The 19,937-nt window shown below is 57.4% G+C and overlaps 2 long non-coding RNA genes across 3 annotated transcripts in view; one reads left to right on the forward strand and one right to left on the reverse strand.

The window, feature by feature from the left end:
- LOC118605595 overlaps nt 1-10,786 on the reverse strand; it is a 62,369-nt gene extending 51,583 nt beyond the window's left edge. The window contains exon 1 of one of the 2 annotated variants that reach the window (XR_004952217.1): nt 10,588-10,786. This is a non-coding gene — a long non-coding RNA (uncharacterized LOC118605595). Of the gene's footprint in view, nt 1-3,836; nt 3,906-10,587 lie in introns of those variants that run through there. The other variant, XR_004952219.1, reaches the window with a different exon arrangement.
- Nucleotides 5,947-9,087, forward strand: LOC107521428. Its single transcript, XR_004952215.1, has 2 exons — nt 5,947-6,196; nt 6,517-9,087. It is a non-coding gene; the product is annotated as an uncharacterized LOC107521428 (long non-coding RNA).
- Nucleotides 10,787-19,937: the final 9,151 nt, after the last annotated feature.

Here is a 19,937-nt window from a genome sequence, read left to right on the forward strand (position 1 = left end):
ACGCGTGTGCAGTGGGGCATCCGTGTGTGCATGGGGCAGGGCGGGGCTTCAGGGGGGCTGGGGGGCAACCACCAGGGTCGTGCATCACCACCCCCAGGTGTGACAGTCACTCCAGGACCACCTGGAATCTCAGACGCTGGCTGGGCCGTGTCGCCGGGCAGGCTTCCGGGATTTGCGGACGGGGACGCCCTGCTCCTGGCTGCTGCAAACACCAGGTTGCCACATGCGACTCTAGAGGATGGCTGGCCCCCGTCTTCCGAAGGAAACGAAGATGCACATCATTTAACAACGTATCACCACGTGGGAGCCTGGCGAAGTTGATGTGTGATTCCAGCAAGACCGGCAGCCCCTTCTCCCCACCCACCCCCCAGCTGCAGAACGGAGACCCCAGGCAGGGAAGGCCAAGACGTCGAAGTCGAGACTCAGTGTCCCCCGGGTCCCAGCAGGGTGACTGTGAATGCTGCCGCGCTCCGAGCTGCGTGGCCGGCAACGTCAAAGCTGGGAGCTGCCTGGGGCTCGCAGACCCGGGGGAGCCCTTGGCCAAAGGCTGGCCGGGGAGAGAACACAGACGCCCAGCGCTCTCGCCTGGGTCTGGACGAGCCCTCTGCAAACTCCACCGAAAACAAAAACAAAAACAAACAAAAAAACCCTGCCCTCACTTGATTTCTTGGTCTCGCCTTGCAGAAATCCCTGGGTCGCGACCTTAATAAATGACTTGCACATAAACCTTCGCCTCGGGGTTGGCTTCTGGGGACCCTGACTCCAAACACGGGAACTGGATTTTAGCCTCTTAGAGATGTCAAACCCGTCGCCCTCCGTGGCGGGTCCTCCCGCCTCCCACACACACGCCTGGATGTCAGGTTCCTGCCAGCGCCAGCAAGTGGCTCGCAGCGAGCTTGCAAACGGCTGTCACCATCGCCAGGATTTGCTGTTACACAAGCTGTAATGTTTTCTTTGAGCCCGCAGGCCTGTTCCCACAGGCCGCACACCAGGGCTCCTTCCTACCTACGTCCCTGGCTTGCAACTCGAAACGCGCTTTCCCGGGGAAACACCAGCACTGTCACTGACAGAGCCCGCTCCCCAAAAAGCCTCCTTAACCCGCGTGTTGCCGAACTTTAAGAGGGGCTAAAGTGAGTTCCGGCAGCCCCAGTCTCCCCCGGTTTGGGGAGGAACGGATGCTTCCTGTCCCAGAATCCAGGCTGCTCTACATCACAGCAGCAGGAACTCTCTTCACCCAAGCAGACCCACGGCCACCACTGCCGGGCCACGGGTCCCCTCTGCCCTCCAAATGTCCCCAACTGTCCACTGGACACAGGAACGCCAACCTCTCAGGATCACGGTGTTATCCAAAGATAACGCTAAAGGAGAGGGATGCACAGGGAAAGGTGTCCCAGAGCACTAGCCTGGGCAAACGTAAGCGCCCTCTCGTCACGGGGGAGCCGGCGTGGCACCCCCACTCGGCAAACGTACTCGGTGGCACCCGCTAGAGCTCAGTTTACACACACCCCAGCCCGCTCGCTCACTCCAGTGGGAAGCAAGGGCCCGGATGCCCCCGAAGGCAGGCTCGAGGACGTCCACCGCGTGCGAAAGCTGGAGAGAGCCCAGGTGTCTCTCAGCAGCCAGCGGGTGCGAGCGGGCGGGGGACCGACGAGGAACTCATGCAGTGACAGTGCCCCGAGCTCTGCTCAGCCCTGTGCCCGGACCTCGTGGCCCCCCGCTGAGCAAAGAGGCCAGCCGCGTAAGCGAGAGGACTGTACGGCCCATTTAGGCCAAGTTCAAGAACGGGCAAAACTAACCACCTTCGCTTAGGCTGCTACAGCAAAGCAGCACAGACAAGGAGGCTCGTAAACAACAGACATTCATTTCTCCCCGTTCTGGAGGCCGGAGTCTGGGGTCAGGGTGCCAGCGTGGCCGGGTTCGGTGACCCGGCGGCAGACACCTGTACTCAGCGTGACGCGGCGAGTCCACTCTCAAGCACACACCCAAACAAAAACGTCTCCGATGTCCACCGCAGCGCTAGTCGCAGTCACCAAGGGTGCCGGTCACCCACGTGTCCCCCGACCGACGGAGGAACACACGCGCCACGGGCTGTTCACACGGCAGAATGCCGCCCCCCTATAACAGGGTCACGGGCGCGCTCCAGGACGGGCAGGAGCCTGGGGACGTCATGCTCACTGAAAGGGGCCAGACACAAGAGGACTTACGCGGCACGGTTCCATCCGTATGAAATATCCGAAACGGCAAGTCCGCAGAGACAGGAAACCGGTTTCCAGGGGCCGGGGGCGGGGCGGGGGGCTGCCTAAGGAGGCTTCGTCTCCGTCTGGGAGGTAAAAGTTCTGGAACTAAGAAAGGGCGACGGTGTCGTGGCATTGTGACTTACTTTATGCCACCAAATTACACACTTTAAAGCGATTAAAATGATGGATTTTATGCTATGTGTCCTTGGCCACTTAGAAAAATAGTTATGCATGGAGTGACACATGACTCGGCAGCTCCGCTCCCGAGAGAACGGAAAACGCATGTCCACGCGGAAACCTGCCCTGCGCGCTCCTGGCTGCGCGACCTCCGACGGCCCAAAGGTGGACTCAGTCCGGATGCCCGCCAGGTGACGGACGGGCGTCCCCGCTTCCCGGGCCACCGGAACAACACGGACGCCAGGTCTCCCGGCTCGCCATGGTGCTGGCGGGCCACGCACCCTCTGCAACCCGCAGCGCGGCCAGCCGTCCTCGGCCTTTCCTGGCTCGGAGCTGCGTCACCGATCTCTGCCTCTGCTGCCACGAGGCCGCCTTCTCTCTGCGTCTCTCATGAGGACGCCGCCATTAAGGGCTCACTCCCTGGCCAGCCTCGCTTTAACTAATCACATCTGCGAGAACTCCAGTTCCACATGAGGTCACAGTCTGAGGGTTCGTATCTTCTTTTGGAGGACACAGCGCAGCTCATTACGGAGGATAAACAGAATGTGGCCCGCCCACGCGACAGACTATTATCTAGCTGTCAAAGGGAAGGAAATACTGGTACAGGCTTCCGCATATGAAACCTGAAAACGCAAAGCCAAACCCGAAAGCTCACGGAGTGTGCGATTCTACTTACACGAAATACACAGGACAGGCAAAGCCGCAGAAAAGGAACGCAGATGGAGAGGCTGGGGGAGGGGCGGCACAGCAAGCCCGGGCCCACGGGCGGGCGTGGAGCTCGCTCCTGGAGCGCCGGGAACGCTTGGGGATTAAACAGCTGTGACAGCTGCACGACACTGAGAATACGCTAAAAACCACTGAACTGTACAATTTAAAGAGGTAAACTCATCATACGTCAATTTAGATCTCAACAGAAAAAGCAGACTCTGTTAGAAGAATGAAAAAGCGAGCTACGACCTGGGAGAAAAGACTGGCGAACTCCTCACTTACCGAAAGGCTTGTATCTAGAAGGAAAAAAAAAAAATGTATATATATAAATCAATAGTAAAAAAAAACCAAACAACAATCTAATTAGAAAATGGCCAAAAGAAAGGAAGAGACACGTCACTGGAAAAGGTGTAGAGATGGCAAATTAGCACACGAGAAGAATGCGACGGCATGTGCCACGGGAGAGACACACGTCACGACCACAGCGAGGTATCGCCACGCGCCTGTCACAGCGGCTAAAATAAAAAACGGTGGCGACGCCCGGCGCTGGCGAGGACGAGGACAAGGATGCGGACGAGGACGCGGACGCGGACGTGGCGGAGCTGCGTCCTGCACGTCCCGCGGCACCGCCACTTGGGAAAACCGCGGCACGGTGTCTCACAGAGCTAAATGCACGCTTGCCGTGTACCCCGGAAAGGACTCTCGCGCACTCACCCAGAAATGGAGACTCACGTCCACACGAAAACCTGTCCACAGCTGCTCACAGCAGCTTTATTCGTCATGGCCAAAAGCCGGGAACCACGCGGGGCCCTTCAAGGAAGCTGTGACAGCCGCACCGTGAACACCACTTGGCAATGAGAAGGAACGAGTCATCCACACACACAGTAATTTCTACGGCTCTCAAGGGAATTATGCTGCATAGGGAAAAAAGCCGGTCTCGAAAGGTTACACACTGTATGATTCCATTTGTGCAAAGTCCCTTAAGTGACAAAATTATAGGGATGGAGAACAGATAGCAGCTTCCAGGGCTCAGGAGCAGGGTGGCGGGCGTGACGCATAGGGAGGTCGGTTCTGTGTCTGGATCGTGGCGACATTTACACGACCTACATGTGCAACGAAATTACAGAAAACTACAGGCGCGTCACTGAAATCTGAATCAGTTCCACGGGCCGCACACGTCAGTTTCCCGGCTATGACGACGTCCTACAATCACGCAAGACGCTGCTGTCAGGGGACACGGGATGTAGAGTCTGTGGGATCTCCTGCAGGTACGTTTGTTGCAATGTCTTATGAATCTCAATCAGAATAAAGTATTTTGAAAATAGATTATTTATTTTAAAAAACGCCGGCTAGCCAGTACTGCTAACCAGACGGAATGGAGCCCGGCCATCAACAACCAGCGTGGCAGCCCCATAATGGTGACATGCCAGCCTCACACGGACCCCAGGACGAAACCGAAGAGCGGCGTCGAGGGCATCACGTCCCGGCAGGGGACGTTTGAAGAGACACTAGTGTGTCCGCCATGGCTGCTCTCGTTATCACTGGGAGAAAGGAGAGGGACGCACCCCTTGGTGTGAGGCCACCCCGTGGCAGAGAAAGAATAGCCCAACTCCCCTTGGCCTGTCCTCCCCACAAGGCAGCGAGCGAGTGAGCTCCCCGTGGAAATGGCCCTGGCGGATGGAGAAGCTCAGAGACCACACCCACAACAAAGTTTGTCTGTGCCTGGGTAACCAGGCAACGACCTGAGTGACCTGAGTACTCGTCAACAGAGGGCTGGTTACCTAAACAGGAGGTCTCCGCCCATCCCCCAAGGGGCCTGTCCTATAGGGCAGTGGTTCCCCAACTGCGTCCAAATTCAGCCAGAGGAGGAGGAGGCCGCCAGGGAGGGGTCTCTGTCGCCAGAGCCAGTCCCAGCGGAAGCAGCTCCGTTCTATTTCGTGACGTGAGCATCCCTTCAAGGGTTTTTAAAAACCTTAGGAAGCCACTAGTTAGTAGAATACTTATTAACATGTAAATTTTAGCAACGATATTTATTTCTGGGTAGTGGAATTACAGGTGATTTTGATCTTCTTTTTCTTACCCGTATTTTCCCACCATAAACCAAAAGGCCTTATTCCTAGAAGAAGGCCAAAATGAGTTGTGCTGCCAGCCTCCTCTGGCCGAAAGACACAAAGTACTTCAACCTAATCCGAGCATGTCAGGCTGAGGCGAAGATCGCGATCTGGAAGCCCGCGTGCACCTCGGGGGGCGGGCGGCGCGGCGTCCCTTCTCAGCTCCCTAAACACCAGGGCTCCCCACGGGACACCTGCCGTGGCAGGTGAGGCGTAAATGGAAGTCCCCTGGGTGGCAATGCAGGGGGAAAGTTTTTAGTGTGTGACCGTGCGGGCGATGCCCTTCTGACCTCCCCCCCTCCTGGTCTCTCCTCCATGGGATGTCGCCGTGATGGCTGCAGCGGCAGCAGCCGTGACCACCGTGTGGCCACATGCCGAGGACGGCTGGAGCAAGGAGAGAGGAGGAGTCTGGAGCACGGGGCCCCCGTGGAGCTGGAGACCAGACCTGGGCCGCCTGGCTCTGGCATGTACCCCACTCTTTTTCTGCTGCCTGCAAACCCGTCCCAAAGCAATCCAGGGCTCACCGGATCAAGGGGAATCGGGACGATCAGACTCGGAAGTGGGAAGAACCAAGGCAGCTCAAGAGTTAAAAAGCATATCACAGAGTTACGGATGACATCATCACCGTCACATGATGGCTCTCCCGAGAGAGTAGCGAGAGAGTAGCTGGGTTAATAAACCAACCGAAATCGAACCACACCCTTTCCTGCTTTCCTGGAAGCTGGGCTATAGGTTGGAACAAAGGGGGAGCACACAAAGTCTGTGCGCTGGCCATCTAGAAGCCTCTCTTTGGGGATTTTCCTTGCTTATTGTTATGATTTTCCAGAGAGAAACTTACCCTCCCAGCATCTCAAATAAAACAAGCGTCGTGAGTAGGCATGCCCACACTGCTCCATCACGGAGGCTCCCTCCATCATGCTGAGCTGTAAACTGGGTGATCGCATGCACCCACACCTGCGCCAGGTAAGCCCTGCCAGCTCAGAGGTCCAGGATGTTTAGACAAGTGAGGAAGCCCGCCTCCGGCGGACAGCGGGGTGTGCTATGGGCTGCATCTCAATATGGCTTTGAGAGGGCATGAAAGGACAGCGAAGCCCTCTGGGGCCTGGAATTTTCATCTCTTTGTAATTTTCAAAAAAAACCTAAGTGTGGCCTAACCCCGCAAGGGGAGGGGCCCTAATTTGGGCGCACCCTAAGACAACAGGTCACAGGAGAGGGACTGGGGAGAATGGAACAGAGCTCTCTACTCATTCGTAAGCTCTTTTCTGTTTTGCCCCAAATTCCAGGTCCAGAGGAAGAAGCATCCGGTTGGGTCCGGTGTGGCTCGTGCGACTCCCTTTGACAGGGGAGGGCAGACTCCCAATCACAAACCCACCCCACTTCCATGTGGCTAGACCCAATGGGAAAGAGATAGGCGACTCCTCAAGCAAACTCAGCGGGACTGGCCAACTGGGAAATATGATTTTTAACTTTTAAATATGTAAAGTTTAAATTAAGTTTAAAATAGAAAAATTCATTTAAAACTCGAGAGCTTTTTAAAAGAGGAGCCTGGAGTTCCAGAGAGGCAGAGTGACGTGTGGATGAACAGCCCTGCTCTGGGGGTTCCAGTTCCCGTGCCCGGCTGAACCCCACACCGAAGTCCAGCTGGACGATATGCGACTCTCTTGTGCCACAAGAGACAAATGAAGCGATTCCTGGCAGCGACGAGTTCCCAGTCTAAAGGGGAAGCACGATGTATATGCGACAAACCCCAAAGCGACTGGTGAGACCTGCCGAAGGGACCCGACCACAGCCTCGTGGGCGAACAGAGGAAAGGGGGCTGCTCGTTTTGACTCTCACGATCAGAGGTGGCTGCCTGGAGGAGGAGACGTTTGAACAGACGATGAGAACGGAGGCAGAGATCTGGGCCCAAGGACGTGGATCTTTGAACGCCATGCTGGGTGTTTCTCTGGACGAGGACGTGTCCTTGAGGTTCTGCGAACACAGGGGTGTCTCGGTCTCGTCTTGGCAGTGGCGCAGAGATTTAGATCCCCCAGCGGGAGAGGTTAAAGGTGAGGGCACCAGCAAGGGAGCAGTGACCGTAATCCAGATCGGCGGCGACAAGGGGCCTGTCCCGGAAGCCAGCGTAATGGTGAGAAGCCTTCCGGGGAGCGAGACTGGGCAAGTCTTGACGGCTAACTGGATGTCAAGGTCGAAAGGAAGATAACGCAAGACTTTCGTCTTGGGTGATCTGGGGAGCGAGATGCCGTCGGCCAATCTGGGGACTGGGGAGGGCTGCGAAGGGGGAGGACGGGGAGGCCGACTGCGGCCAGGCAGGGCGTGAGGTGTCCTAGGGACACCCTGTCAGGCCGTTCGGACCCCAAGTCAAAACCTCAGGAAGAACAAGTCGGGAGTCATTACTTTTTGAGCACCAAATTATAGATCATTTTTGTTCCGTTATTTCTTGGGTCCTTAATGCACATGTTACTTTTATAGTCACGCACACAAAAAAAGAGGCTGTTTTTTAAGAATAACTAGAGACGGGTGGGGATCTGAGAGATCGGGAGGGTCGCAGACACGAGGGGACGGCGGACGAGGTGGCGGGGCTGGGGTCAGCTCCGTGAGGTGCTGCCCCGCGGACGCCGAGCACCCCCCGGCCAGGCTCTGGGGGCGCTGCAGCCAACAGCCCTGCGACCCGGACAGACAGAGGCCCATCCTGAGGTCCCCGAGGAGCGGGGAGATGCCGAGAGCGCGGAAATGACCGGATGTCCCGCTTTGCAAAAGGGCGAGCGAGGGCAGATGCCAGAGCTGCAGAGCTTGACGTCTGGGCGGAAAGCCTCACATCTGTGAGCCCCGGGAGAACACGGCGCTCGCTACGGGCGGGACCGGGGGGTCCGCCTGGATCCACGGAGACCACCGATGCCAACGGAAGGTAAAGAGCTCGCGGGTCTGGGTTTCTGCGGAGCACGAGGCAGAGGCCCTGGGCGTGGCCCTACGAGTGCGCCGGACTAACGCGGGCTGAGGGGGGCCGAGCGGGCGGACCCAGAGGGGTCTGGAGGGCCAGACGCGAAGCTTTGATGAATGCGCTGCTGTCAGGCCAGAGGAAGGTCTCGAGACCTCACAGTTCTCCTCTTGGCTCTGTCCTATTTATCATTCTTTTTAAACCAGGGAAATAGATATTGGCTCAGGATAAAGAACATAAGCAACCAAACATCTCTGTGGCAGGGAAGCCCCGCCCCCGGGGCCGTGTCTGAGCAGGCTCTGGAGGACCAAGACCCCGGGATATGAAGGCCAGGGCCAGCACAGGATGAAAGGGTAGCACGATGTCCTCTACGACCCTCTCCAGCTCTGAGGCCCTCGGCATCTGTGAGCACCCCCTTGGACGTGGCCACCTCGAAGCCATCCTGGAGAACTTGGCACACCTGCAGCGAGCCCGGCCTCGGAAGGCTGTCTGGCTCCTCTGCGGGCTGCGGGATCTCCACAGCCAGCAACACCGGGGTTCCCACCGCAGCCACCACTGTCCAGGGGCATGCGTCTGAGACAAGGTACCTCGCCCCTCACTCAGCCTCAGGATCCCCATCTGTAACAGGCAGGCGACGCCAACCTGGCCGAACTTTGGGGGTTCCACGAGGACCCGTCACGTCCATCGGTGCCTGGATCCACCAAGGACAAACAGCCACTGAGCGCCTGTTCCTGCTGAGTCTTCTGCAAGAGGCTGAGTGCACAGGAAGTGGACGACAAACGTACAATTAAAATGGGCGGACAAGCCAGAGAACATGTAATTACAAAGTGAGGGAGAGATCCGGGGAAAAGTAGGGCTCACAGCACCCCTTCCTGACCTAAAAAAATAAAATCAAATAAATAGAAATAAAAATGCATCACCCGTGCAGAGCCTTCCAGGCCTGGCACACAGCAGGCATCTGATAAACGTGGTGCGTCAGTCTGCCCAGGCTGCCATAACCGAGTGCCACAGACGGGTGGCTTAAGCGACAGAGTTTTATTTTCTCACAGTCCGGAGGCTGGAAGCCCCAGGCCAAGCCCGCAGAGTCTGTTTGCGGCGTGAGCTCTCTTCCTGGCTTGCAGACGGCCACCTCCTCACTGTGACCTCGCAGCGCAGAGAGAGACAGACAGAGAGCTCTCTGATAAGGACACTAATCCTAGGGTATCAGGGCCCCACCCTCAGGGCCTTGTTTAACCTTAATTGCTCCCTCAGAGCCACCTCCCAACACAGGCAGGCTGGGGGGCAGGGCTCAGCGCACGGCGTCGAGGGGTGCAAGTATTCGCCGCCTCTCACAATCCCTGCATTGCTCCTCACGGCACGTGAGCCAGCGGCCGCCCCCGTGGCCCCCTTCCCCAGGCCCTCTCCCTGCCCTTTCCAGGTGGTGACCCGGCTGGTGTGGCACGGCGTCCCCTCGCCGTCCCTCCGAGGGCCAATGGCAACCAGGTTTTCACAGGGCAGACCACGCCCCTCATGCCTGCCAGTCCCTGGAGTCCCAATGATGTATGTAACTCTTGGGACCACTCCAGCTCCCGCTGGTAAAGTCGTGTGGGATTTGAACCCGAGGCACCCAGGGAAGAAACCCCTGCCCGGCCCTCGGGTCCAGCTGAGGGCTGTGGTCAGCGACGTGCCTGAAACACCTGCCTCTTCCTGAAGCCTCGGTTTGCCTGGAAAAGCTAGGGAGAAACTCCAGTGGCGTGGCCAGCAATTCAAAACATCATCCTTACGCTCCACGGGCCTCCACCATGCGAGTGTCTTTCAGGTAAAGCCGGATTCCAGCCGGATGGGCCCTGGACGCGTCCTTCCCTGGCCCCTTCAGGCACCGAGGTGGACGAACCGGGGAGACACGGCTCCCTGAGCACCAGCCTTGTCCCCCAAGTCCTCCCGCCTGGCCCACCCTGCACCCGCCCCACTAGCCCACCCCCGTTCCTCCCCCGCACCCCACCCTCTGTCCTCTGAGCTCCCTGCACCCGCACCCTCGGGCTCCCATTTGCCCGTTCATGAACCACGTTGAACGGGTCTTCTCATGGGGAGTATCCCATCTTTTCAACAAAATCAGTGGTCCTTTGCCGACTGCTGCTCAGCACAGCCCAGAGCCACATCCTTCCCGTGACACACACTCAGAGGACACTTGCTGATTATTTTGAGGGCGGGTATTTCCCCGTAGTTTGGGGCCATTCCTGTAGAAAAGCGCAGGGCACTCTGAGTGACTCGGTGTCCCGTGAACTCTTGCTTTGATTGGCTAAGACTAGCTCGCCACCAGGGAGAAGAGGAAACTGTAGGGAAATCTGTCATCTGTGCAGAGGCACAGCTATCCTGTCACCTTAAAGTCACCAAGCACGCTTCCTGTCCAAGCCGCCCTGCCAAGCCACTTACTTACCCCTCCGATCTCGCCTCCCAGACGAGGTCGGAAAACCGTCTGGGGTGACGCCTCATCACCCCCCTGCTTTCTTTGCACTGGGTCTGTGTCCCGGGCACCTGGCAGGCCGCCTGCCACGCAGCCGGCATTCACAAACGCTCATCCGGTGGCCGAATGCTCTCCAGTGCTAGCTGATTACACAAACCTCCTGCCAGCGGCCCGCAGCGCTGTCCTGTCGGAGGACCGCTCAGGGCTGACTCACAGTCCTGATCCACCCAGGAAGCCAGAGTTCAGGGTAGGAGCTCCCCCGGGCGAGACCTGGAGGTCCAGGACCTGCGGCACTAAGTCAGGGAGGAGCCGCTGGCCTTTTCCCAGCTCAGCCAGCCTCAATCCCCGTCCTGCACTGCCATCTCCAGGGCACTGGGGCACTCTCCAGGATGACTCAAGGTGCTGCGAACTTGGCTGGAAACACAAAATCACCCTCGTAATCAGGGTTTTGAATCCCAGAAAGGTCAGACCACTTGAGAAGCTTTTGCTCACCATTACACTCACTCCCTTTGCCTGCAGGGGTGACACCCAGCGCTCAGAGCTGGCTCGACTATAGGGCCAAGGCGAGGCGTGTCCTAGACCAGCACCTGCCCCAGCGTACCGTGCCTAGCACACTCCCAGTAGGCTGGGCGGGGCCTGAGAGTCTGCATTTCTAGCAAAGGCCAGGGGCTGCTGGTCTGATGCTTCGGTTGATCCAGGATGTTCAGAATGTGGACCACGGCCAGCAGCATCAGCACCAGCATCACCCAGAAGAGTTTTGCTACTGATGATGCAGCCTCAGTATCACCTGAGAACATGTTAAAATGCAGAGTCCCAGGCCCCACCCTTGACCTTTTGGGTCGGGATCTGCTTTTGAACCGGTTCCCCGGTGACGCGTAGACACGGTAGAGTCTGAGACACCGTGCCGGTCCCCAAGCCCATCTGCCCACCGAAACCATCTGCAGGGCTTTTTAAAAAGTGCCGACATGGGAACGCCCGGAGACCCCAGTGTCCTCTGCACTGGGCGCAAACGCAGACCTGGGCTGTGTCGAACGCCCCGGCTGGGCCCAACATGAAGCAAAGTTCGAGAGCCTTACTTTATGCTAGAATATTTTACCGGCATTTTATTAAAATAAAATAAAAGCATTACTCATACTTTTATTAATATTTATTAGAATTATTTTCTCCAGGGAAGATATACAAATAGCCAATGAGCACATGGAAAGCTGCTCAGCACCACAACTCATTAGGGAGATGCAGATCGGGACACGAGGAGTCAGCACCTCACACTTCCGAGGATGGATACGAGTCTAAAATCAGAAATGACGAGGGCTAGCGAGGACTCACACGGGAACCCTGTGTGCTGCTTCGGGAAGAGACTGCCTCCGCGTCTGAGACCCCACCGCTATACGATGGCCCGCACATCTGACGAGGTCTCGCTGGCACACTCGGGACTTCACTGGTGGTGCGGGGGATCCCGCCATTTCTGTGGCTCCACTGGCAGGGGGACAACTTACACGCAGGACGGAGGCCCGAGGTTTTCCTGCCGTGTCCTCAGGACCCACGACCATCATGGCTGGGCCTCCCCACCCAACCGGCGAGGTGAAAGGCCCCTTGTGGACACTCTGCAGCTCCACGCCCCAGGGGTCTTCATTCTAAAATCGACATTGACACCCTCGAGGAAAGAGACGCCACCGACGGTGTGGCCAGCTTGTCCCCAGACCTCGTCCCCTTGGCAACATCCTCGCGGTCAAGCAAACGGCAGCACTGCCTCCCCAGGCAAGGCTCATCATAAAACTGCCTCCTTTTCCTCATCATTTTCCCTTTCTGCTCCACGCCCCCTTCTCTCGCCCAATCATTATCTTTCTGACGCTGTTATCACGACGAGCCTGTTTAACTCCCTCGATATGAGGTGTGATGTAAACTAACACACATCTTTCGATAAGACTCCCTCACAGCCGTGCCAGTGGGACCCCGCAGTCGACTAAAGCCCCGCCCTCATGAATTCTCCAGCCCGGGACGAGTCGGGGAGATGGGGCCGGGGACACCGGCGGTGGGCGAGCAGTCCTGTCCGTGAGCGGCACCTCGGCTCTACCTCCCACCTGTGCGGTGGGCCCGAGGGACTCTGTGAGGACCATGCTCTCGCCTGCAGAGTGTCTGTGTGTCCCAGGGGCCCGATGAGCAGCAGTCAGGAAGGCAGAGAGGACGTGCAGAGTGAAGCCCGAGCAGACGCTGGGACGCCCCCTGCGGGCCCAGGCCGGGCTGGGCGCTGCACACACAGCTGTGACGGACCCAGACGGGCTCTCAGGAGTGGGCCGGACGAGCAATGACCCATAATCGGGGACGGTGACCAGGGCTACGGAGGCACTAAAACTAGGTCCTGAAACGGAGGGCCACGTGCTACCTTAGGAGGGCACGGTTCCAGAAAGCCTCTCTGAGAGACATCAGAGCCAAAGGCAGGTCGAGACGACTCCAGTGCCAAAGCCCCCCCCACGTGGCTGCAGCAGAGGCGGGTGGGAAGGATGTGAGGGCGGGACTGGGTCACCCTGTCCCTGTCCCTGCCCCGCTCTGGAACCTGGGACAAGGCATTTCGCCTCGAAGCATCATTATCTCCATCTGTGGAGAGAGCCCAGCTCACCTGCAATGATTGTAAAACACGGCTCCAAGTCTCGACGCCCCTCCCATCAAGAGGTGGGGCCTAGGGCCCCGGTCCCTGAGTCTGGGCAGGTTTCTGATTGGTCCAATCAACAAAGTATGAGAAAAGTGACGTCCCGTGACTTCGGAGGATTAAATCCTAAAAGGCCACACAGTGTCCTCCTGCCTCTCGGGAGCCTTGCCGTGTAAGAAGTTCACGCACCCTGCGGCCGCCATGCTAAAGAAGCCACAGGTGGGCACGCCCAACGACAGCCCGCACGCATCACCTGCTGGCCAGGTGAGTCAGCCAACTTGGACGTCCAGCCCCATCCAGCCTCCAGGTGCCCACAGTCCCCACATCTGGTGGGACCCCGAGCAGGAACTGCCCAGCCGAGCCCTAAACAAACCCCTGACCCAACAAATTGCAAAGCCAAACAAAACGACTGTTTTACACTAGCAAGTGTGTGGGTGATGTGCTCCAGTCAGAGTGACTGGGGCACCCGCGTGCCCTCGTTCCGCAAACCTCTCCCTCTCGGGCTCCCACCACCTGGACTTTTTTCTGTCCCTCAAACACGCAAAAACGGCTCTGGCCTCCGGGCGTCTTATACCAGCGTCCCCTCTCTCCGGGGGAATCCCCTTTTCGCCCTACTCCCAATCCTCCGCGGCCGCCTCATCTCGTACATCTCAGCTCGATGGCTGCCCCTCAGAGATGCTCAGGGCCACCCGACCTGGATTAGATCCCCGGTTGCCATGTCTGTGCACCGCTTCCACCGCCTGACACTGTTCTGTGCCCACCGGCCGCGCTCTGCCAGAACACCAAGTCTGGGAAGGGGCGGGTTCTTCCCCGCGGCCATCACCTGTGTGTCCCCTGCTCCATGTACCGTGCCCAGCTCGAGGTAACATGGCCACGTTTATTAGATACATGAGGGGGAAACAGCTATGAGAAGAGGAGAGGGGAAAAGCGTCCGTCAGAAGGAACGGCAAGGAAAAACCGGGAGGCCGGTGCGCTCCAGGCAAGAAAGGCAGCTGGCTGGGGCTGGAGGGGTTCAAGGTGACACGCGCAGAGTAAGGGGCTGCGGGGCCTTCTAGAACACGGAAAGGGTACTGCCAGGCACAACATGCTCTGATGGGGTGGGGGGTACCACGCACATAAGGCACGACTCGGGGGGAAGTCTCCAGCTCGGCGACACGGCGCACATCCACAGAGCGGCACAGCATCGCCACCACCGTCTCCAGAACTTTTCCGTCTTCTCAAATGGGGCCTCCTCCCCCCGCCCCCAGCCCCTGGCACCCGCCCTGCTACCATGTTTCTGAACTCGACGGCTCCAGGGGCCGCACCTGGTGGAATCCCAGAGCATCGTTCTCTCTGGCCGGCTTCCTTCCCTTGCGCAGCGAGGGGCAGGCCCACCCACGCCAGAGCGCGTTACGTAACATGAAATCACTCTGTTGCCGTGTAAGGCCGAGCAGTGTCTCAGCGTATGCGCCACGTTTTGTTCACCCGGTCACCAGCACGGTGACAACGTGCTTACAGGGGCTCTCTGGTGGCCAGGTGGAAACTTGCCCTGGGGACAGCATGAGCCTGGCAAGCAGCTACTTGATCTTCGCGACCAAGCATCTCACTCAGCCCCACCCTCCAAGCGAGGAGCCCAGGCAGGCGGATCCCCGCCCAGAGCGCAGCGGGGAACCAGCAGGGCCCTGCCGCCGCCCCGCTTCCCGGCAGCGCGACCCCGCCCCGGCCCCGCCCCGGCCCCGCCCCGGCGCGCTTCGGCCCCGCCCCAACCTGGCCCCGCCCCAACCCGGCGCAAGCGCAGGAGCAGCTGCGCGGCGCGTGCGCAGAAGGGTCACGGCGCGGAAGGGCCCGCTCCCTCGAGAGTGAATCCGCGATCCGGGGTTTTGGTTCCGCCGGGACCTCTGTTTATAAACACAGCGCGAGGCCGCCGGTGAGGGGTAACCCTAAAGGTAGTGGGGTCGGAGGTCAGAGGTCAGCGAGGACGCCGGCCGAGAGACTGAGCCCTGCAGCTCCGCAAGCTTCTGGCCGCGCGCGACGTGGCCGACCCGTAGGTCCTGCCCGGTCTGGGACTGCCGGGGGCGCCACGTGGTGCGCACGTGGTCCTGTCCCGGTGCGGCGGCCTCCCCACCCCCACGGCGCCCCCTGGCGGCCGCCCGGCGCGCCACGCTGCACGTCGCGCCTGCGCACAACGCGTCACGGCGTGCCTTCCGGTCTGCGCAGGAGCCGGGCGTGGGCCGCCTGCGCCCTCTTGACGGCTGCGCGTCCACCCGGCCTGCGCTGCCGGCGGGGTCGGGAGACTCGCCAGCGTCACGGGAGTGGGCCGGGGAGCGCGTGGGACCCCAGGAGGGGACGCTGGCTGTCCGCGTGGGGGTGCACGGCGCTGATCGCGCAGGTCCGGCGGGCGGGGCCCCTCCAGCCTGCGTTCTGGTCCTGGTGTGACGTCAGTGTGCTGTGAGCTGCCTAGTGCGTGTTGCACAAGTGAACGGGTGGTGAAGCAGCTTATTTAAATATTCAAGAATCGTTTCGGGTTTATTTTAACATCACTTACATTGTAGAAGAGATGCTGCTCTATAAAGAACACTGCAAGGCCCGTCCTAAGCTCTGAGTCTGTAGTTATCACCGTGACTGTGGCGTTTTTTTTTTTTCTTTTTCCTCTGACTATACTGTTAAGTCAAAGATTTGAAGGGGCTCACAGAGATTAAAAACACAAACTTTCCCTGACTTTTTCTGCTGTCTTGTTGTAAAGGCTCACAATTACATTTCCACTGCAAGTTGTTCTGTAAAATTACTATTCCTCAGAAGTTTACTCACTTGGGCAACATTTTTAAAATACCTGTTGTGTGCCAGGCGCTGACCCAGGCTCTAAGGGACATGGGTCATATCTAAGTAAGAGGAAATCCGAAAGCGGTTAGATTATAAAGGATGACAGGAAGTACTTACCCTAAAGAACAGGACAACAGAGCATACTTCGCAAGTGGCTGGGGAAGGAGTGCATAGATACATCCATATGTTCATTAGAAATTTTACTGATGTGAAGCATGTGCAAAGCTACAAACTATGATGAAACATACAATGCTTTTTCTCGTGAATCCCCTAGAGCCAACCGATTCTCAGATGCCATTCTCCGGTACTCTTACAAACACTTTTGCTTACTTTTGCTGAACTCATATCCACAGCCGACCTCTGGGTGAATTCAACAGCAGTCTGTCAAATTGAGTTGCCACCCACCCCGCTATTTTCTCAATAAATTTATTGTCACTAAATGTAGTGTGTGATAACGTTGATTGATACTACATTAATAAGACAGAAATGAAGCCGGAAAGACACAGATCTTTATTCCTGGGCGATGTGAGCTAACGTGGTTCCGCACGGGCCGTAGTTTCCGGCCCCGGCCTGCCAGCTGGTGATTTCCTTCCTCTTTTAACTCCTCTGTGCCCTGTTGCCTTCCTCTCACTTCCCAGGCCTGCCCTGGTTTCTGCTGCGGCAGTAGGAGCCCCGCTCAGTGGCCTAAAGTGGAGCCAAGGCTGACAGCCTAGAGCCGTGTGGCTGTTCAGAGGCCTGGAGGCCCGGGTGCCTTGGCACCCCCACGGAGGAGCCCTCCCTGCACCCCTTCACCGGCCCCACCCCTGGTGCCCCCCCCTCCAGGGCCCAGCAGGCCCAGCCATCCCTCTGTCCAGCTCCCAGGCCCGCTTGCAGATCACACTGCCCAGCATGCGGGCAGACGAATCTTCCCAGACCGGCTCAGGACCTGAGGTTGGGCTGGCAACAAGGAAGCCACGCAGGCATGAGGGCCGGGTTCCCAGCCAGCAGCCCATCGCCGCTTTATAGCTGTTTTCTGCAGAACAAAGGCCTGGCCGGCCCCGGGATCTCACGCTGCTGCTCTATTGAAATCTCGAGGTGGTTCTCTATTAATCACTCCCTTTGGTGCCTCAGAGGCCAAAAAAAGGAGTCAAACAAAGCCTCTTTTCTAAGCAGGAAGAGGGTTCCAGCGGCCTGAGCGGAGCGGTGCCCCTGGTCCCTCTCACCAGCGTAACACCAACAAGATGCTGGGGCCTCAGACTCACACTCACAAAGGAGACCGGCTGCCTGGCTGCCTGGAGTTCGGAACATGATGGTTCCGCTGTGGGCTCGGTGCCGGGCACCATAGGAGGCGGGGCGGCTGAGCAAGGGGCCTCTCCTGCCTGCTGCCCTTTCTCATTTCATTTTCGAAACCAAAGACCCAATAAATGAAACAATGTTTTAAAAAGCAGACTCATACTAGGAAGATTAGAGAGAAAAACAAGAAGCTTATATCCCTTCCTCCTTAGACATAACCTTGAATCTCAACTCCTTTGTCCCTTTTTTCCCGGTGTTGCTAGTGTACATTAACCAGTAACTGGTACTGCGTTATTCATTCATTTATATCCATATGAAGTTTGGCTTCCATTTTAAGTAGAAGCACAGGCCGAAACACGGAGCCATCGTGTATCCCTGAGTCCTCGTGTCCCTGGGGACCAGGCCTGTTACCTGTGGGTCTGTTTAGGGTGCCCTGTCACAGAGAGAAACGGCCTCTTCATCCGGGGAGTGTGCCTCCTCCTCGAGGGGCAGCAGCCTAGATGTTTATGCCTCTTGAGTGGGAAGCATGTTCTTTTTCACTAAAATTTAATTTTTAAAAAAAGGAAAGTGAAGAAGCCGGTTCAAAGCGCATTTGAGTGCCATCCATTCACGTGCGAGAGCAGACGTCCCTCCAAAACCAGGGCAAAGCATTCACTTGGGAAACCGGATGAATGAAGATTCAGCAGTTCGCTGTGGAGGGGGGTCACCCGTGGCCTCGCAAGGTAGTGGGTGTACGTCACAGTGCGGACTCGGCCTGTCTCGGATGCAGCAGCGGTCTCGTGACTCTCGAACAGCGATGGCACAGATGACAGGGAGGCTGGCGAGCAAGTGGCATCGTCACGTGAGATGGCCGGTGCGCTGCTTCAGCCCAAGGAGCAGATGCTCTTCTCACAAAGAACACAAGCCCGAGGAGCACACGGCAGGACCTGGTTTGTGATCGGCAACGCCTGCTCGTTCCTTAAAGCCAACAGGATTAAGTGGCTGGAACGCCATCCATGTCGGGCGCAGGTAGTCTGGGCCGGCTCGCCCTGTAATCGGGCAGCAGACAGAAAGCCTACCAAAGCACTTAAAAAATATTCTGGAGCTCTGCCATTGCGAGGTTTTGGGTTTTTTTAATAGGAAAGAAAACAAGACACTCTGGTAGGACAGGGGATTGCAGCAAAGGCTCTGAGTGCTTCCTCAGCTCCATCGCCCCAGCCAAGGGATGACATTTAAGCAGCAGCTGACAACCTACTCGCTGTTGTTCCAGGAAGTGCTAAGGCACCGGCCGGCGGGTCCTGAAAACAAAGGCCACTAATCACTGGAAGGTCTTGGGTTTTGCTCTGTGGTCTGCGGCACAGAAGCATTCGGAGACAGCGCTCCCACCTGAAGAAGAGGTTAGAAAGATGCTGGATCTTTGAACTGACCCCCAAATTCAACAAATGTGAACGGTACGGAAGGTTCGCGCTCAGGTACCCAGCACACCCCCTTCCCCCACGAGCGTCCTGCCAACGCACAAAATCATAGCGTCTTGCAGAGTAATTGACCGATGCAAGTGCTGTGTAATTATTTCAAATGATGTCCACCAAGGATTTTTAATAACATGGGGAAATGCCGTTTACAGCGAAGTGGAAAAAAGCCAAGTGTTCTAAGGAAATGCACCAAATTAAGTGGCCGGAGGTGAGGTTATGTGCTTAGCTTCTCGTCTACATGTATTTTCCCAATTTCCTACAATGATCATCTGTTGCGTTTCTAATCAGAAGTGTTGTTTTCAAAATGAAATTTACCAGAAATTGGAACAACTCTCTAATGTTCTTCTTCTCCCGTGCTACCGTTTTGTGTGTGACTTTGTGGCCCATTTAAGTTCCTTTTATTCGATTCTTGCTCTGCCAGCCCATTAATGACAGTCACGTCTAACGACTGCCTTTTCTTCGTTGGCACGCTTCATTGGGGCCGCGCTGCAGAGCCACCTGTTGTGAAGTGTGACCTCAGCTATCACGCCTTCCACCTCGTGAGACGTGAGTACCGATGCCAACTTCCCCAAAAGGGACATTTAATAAATGTCCTAGAAAGAATGACACCTTAAGGGTTCGTGGGTCCTAGTTTCTGCTTCCACATCCAGCTGTGAAAACCTGTCTTTCTACCCGTACGGTGTGTTTGGGTTGCCTGCCTTGCAGCCCGCTCCCCACCCCTCTCGTTTCCCTGCCAAGAGAACCCAGATTTCGTCGAGACACTCACTTTCCACCGGCTTCGGGAGAGGTAGGCCCAGCTCCTAAGAGAGAACCATGAGTGGGCTAAAAAGCATGGTGGTCTGCAGCACCTTGCCCAGAAGTGGCCGGGCAAAGGCACGTGTATAATTTTGGCCTGTGACACGTGACAGGAAGTGGGCCGGGGGTAGGAGCTCCTGAGAAAAGGGTCTTCGTTCCTGAAAGGAGACACACGAAGCGAGAGTGGTCTCCAAACCTGGACTGTGAAAAGAGGACGGGGGTGGGTGGCGGTAAGACCCCCGCGGCCAGCTTGAAACCAAGGACAGAGGAGCTGAATGCTGGACAGAAACTGAGCCCTCGATGGCGTCGCCGAGTCCCGGGCTGACTGTCCCCCGCATTCCTGTGCGTGAGATCGTAAA

Source organism: Rousettus aegyptiacus, unplaced genomic scaffold (assembly GCF_014176215.1).
Source record: "Rousettus aegyptiacus isolate mRouAeg1 unplaced genomic scaffold, mRouAeg1.p scaffold_m13_p_7, whole genome shotgun sequence".
NCBI classification, from domain to species: domain Eukaryota; kingdom Metazoa; phylum Chordata; class Mammalia; order Chiroptera; family Pteropodidae; genus Rousettus; species Rousettus aegyptiacus.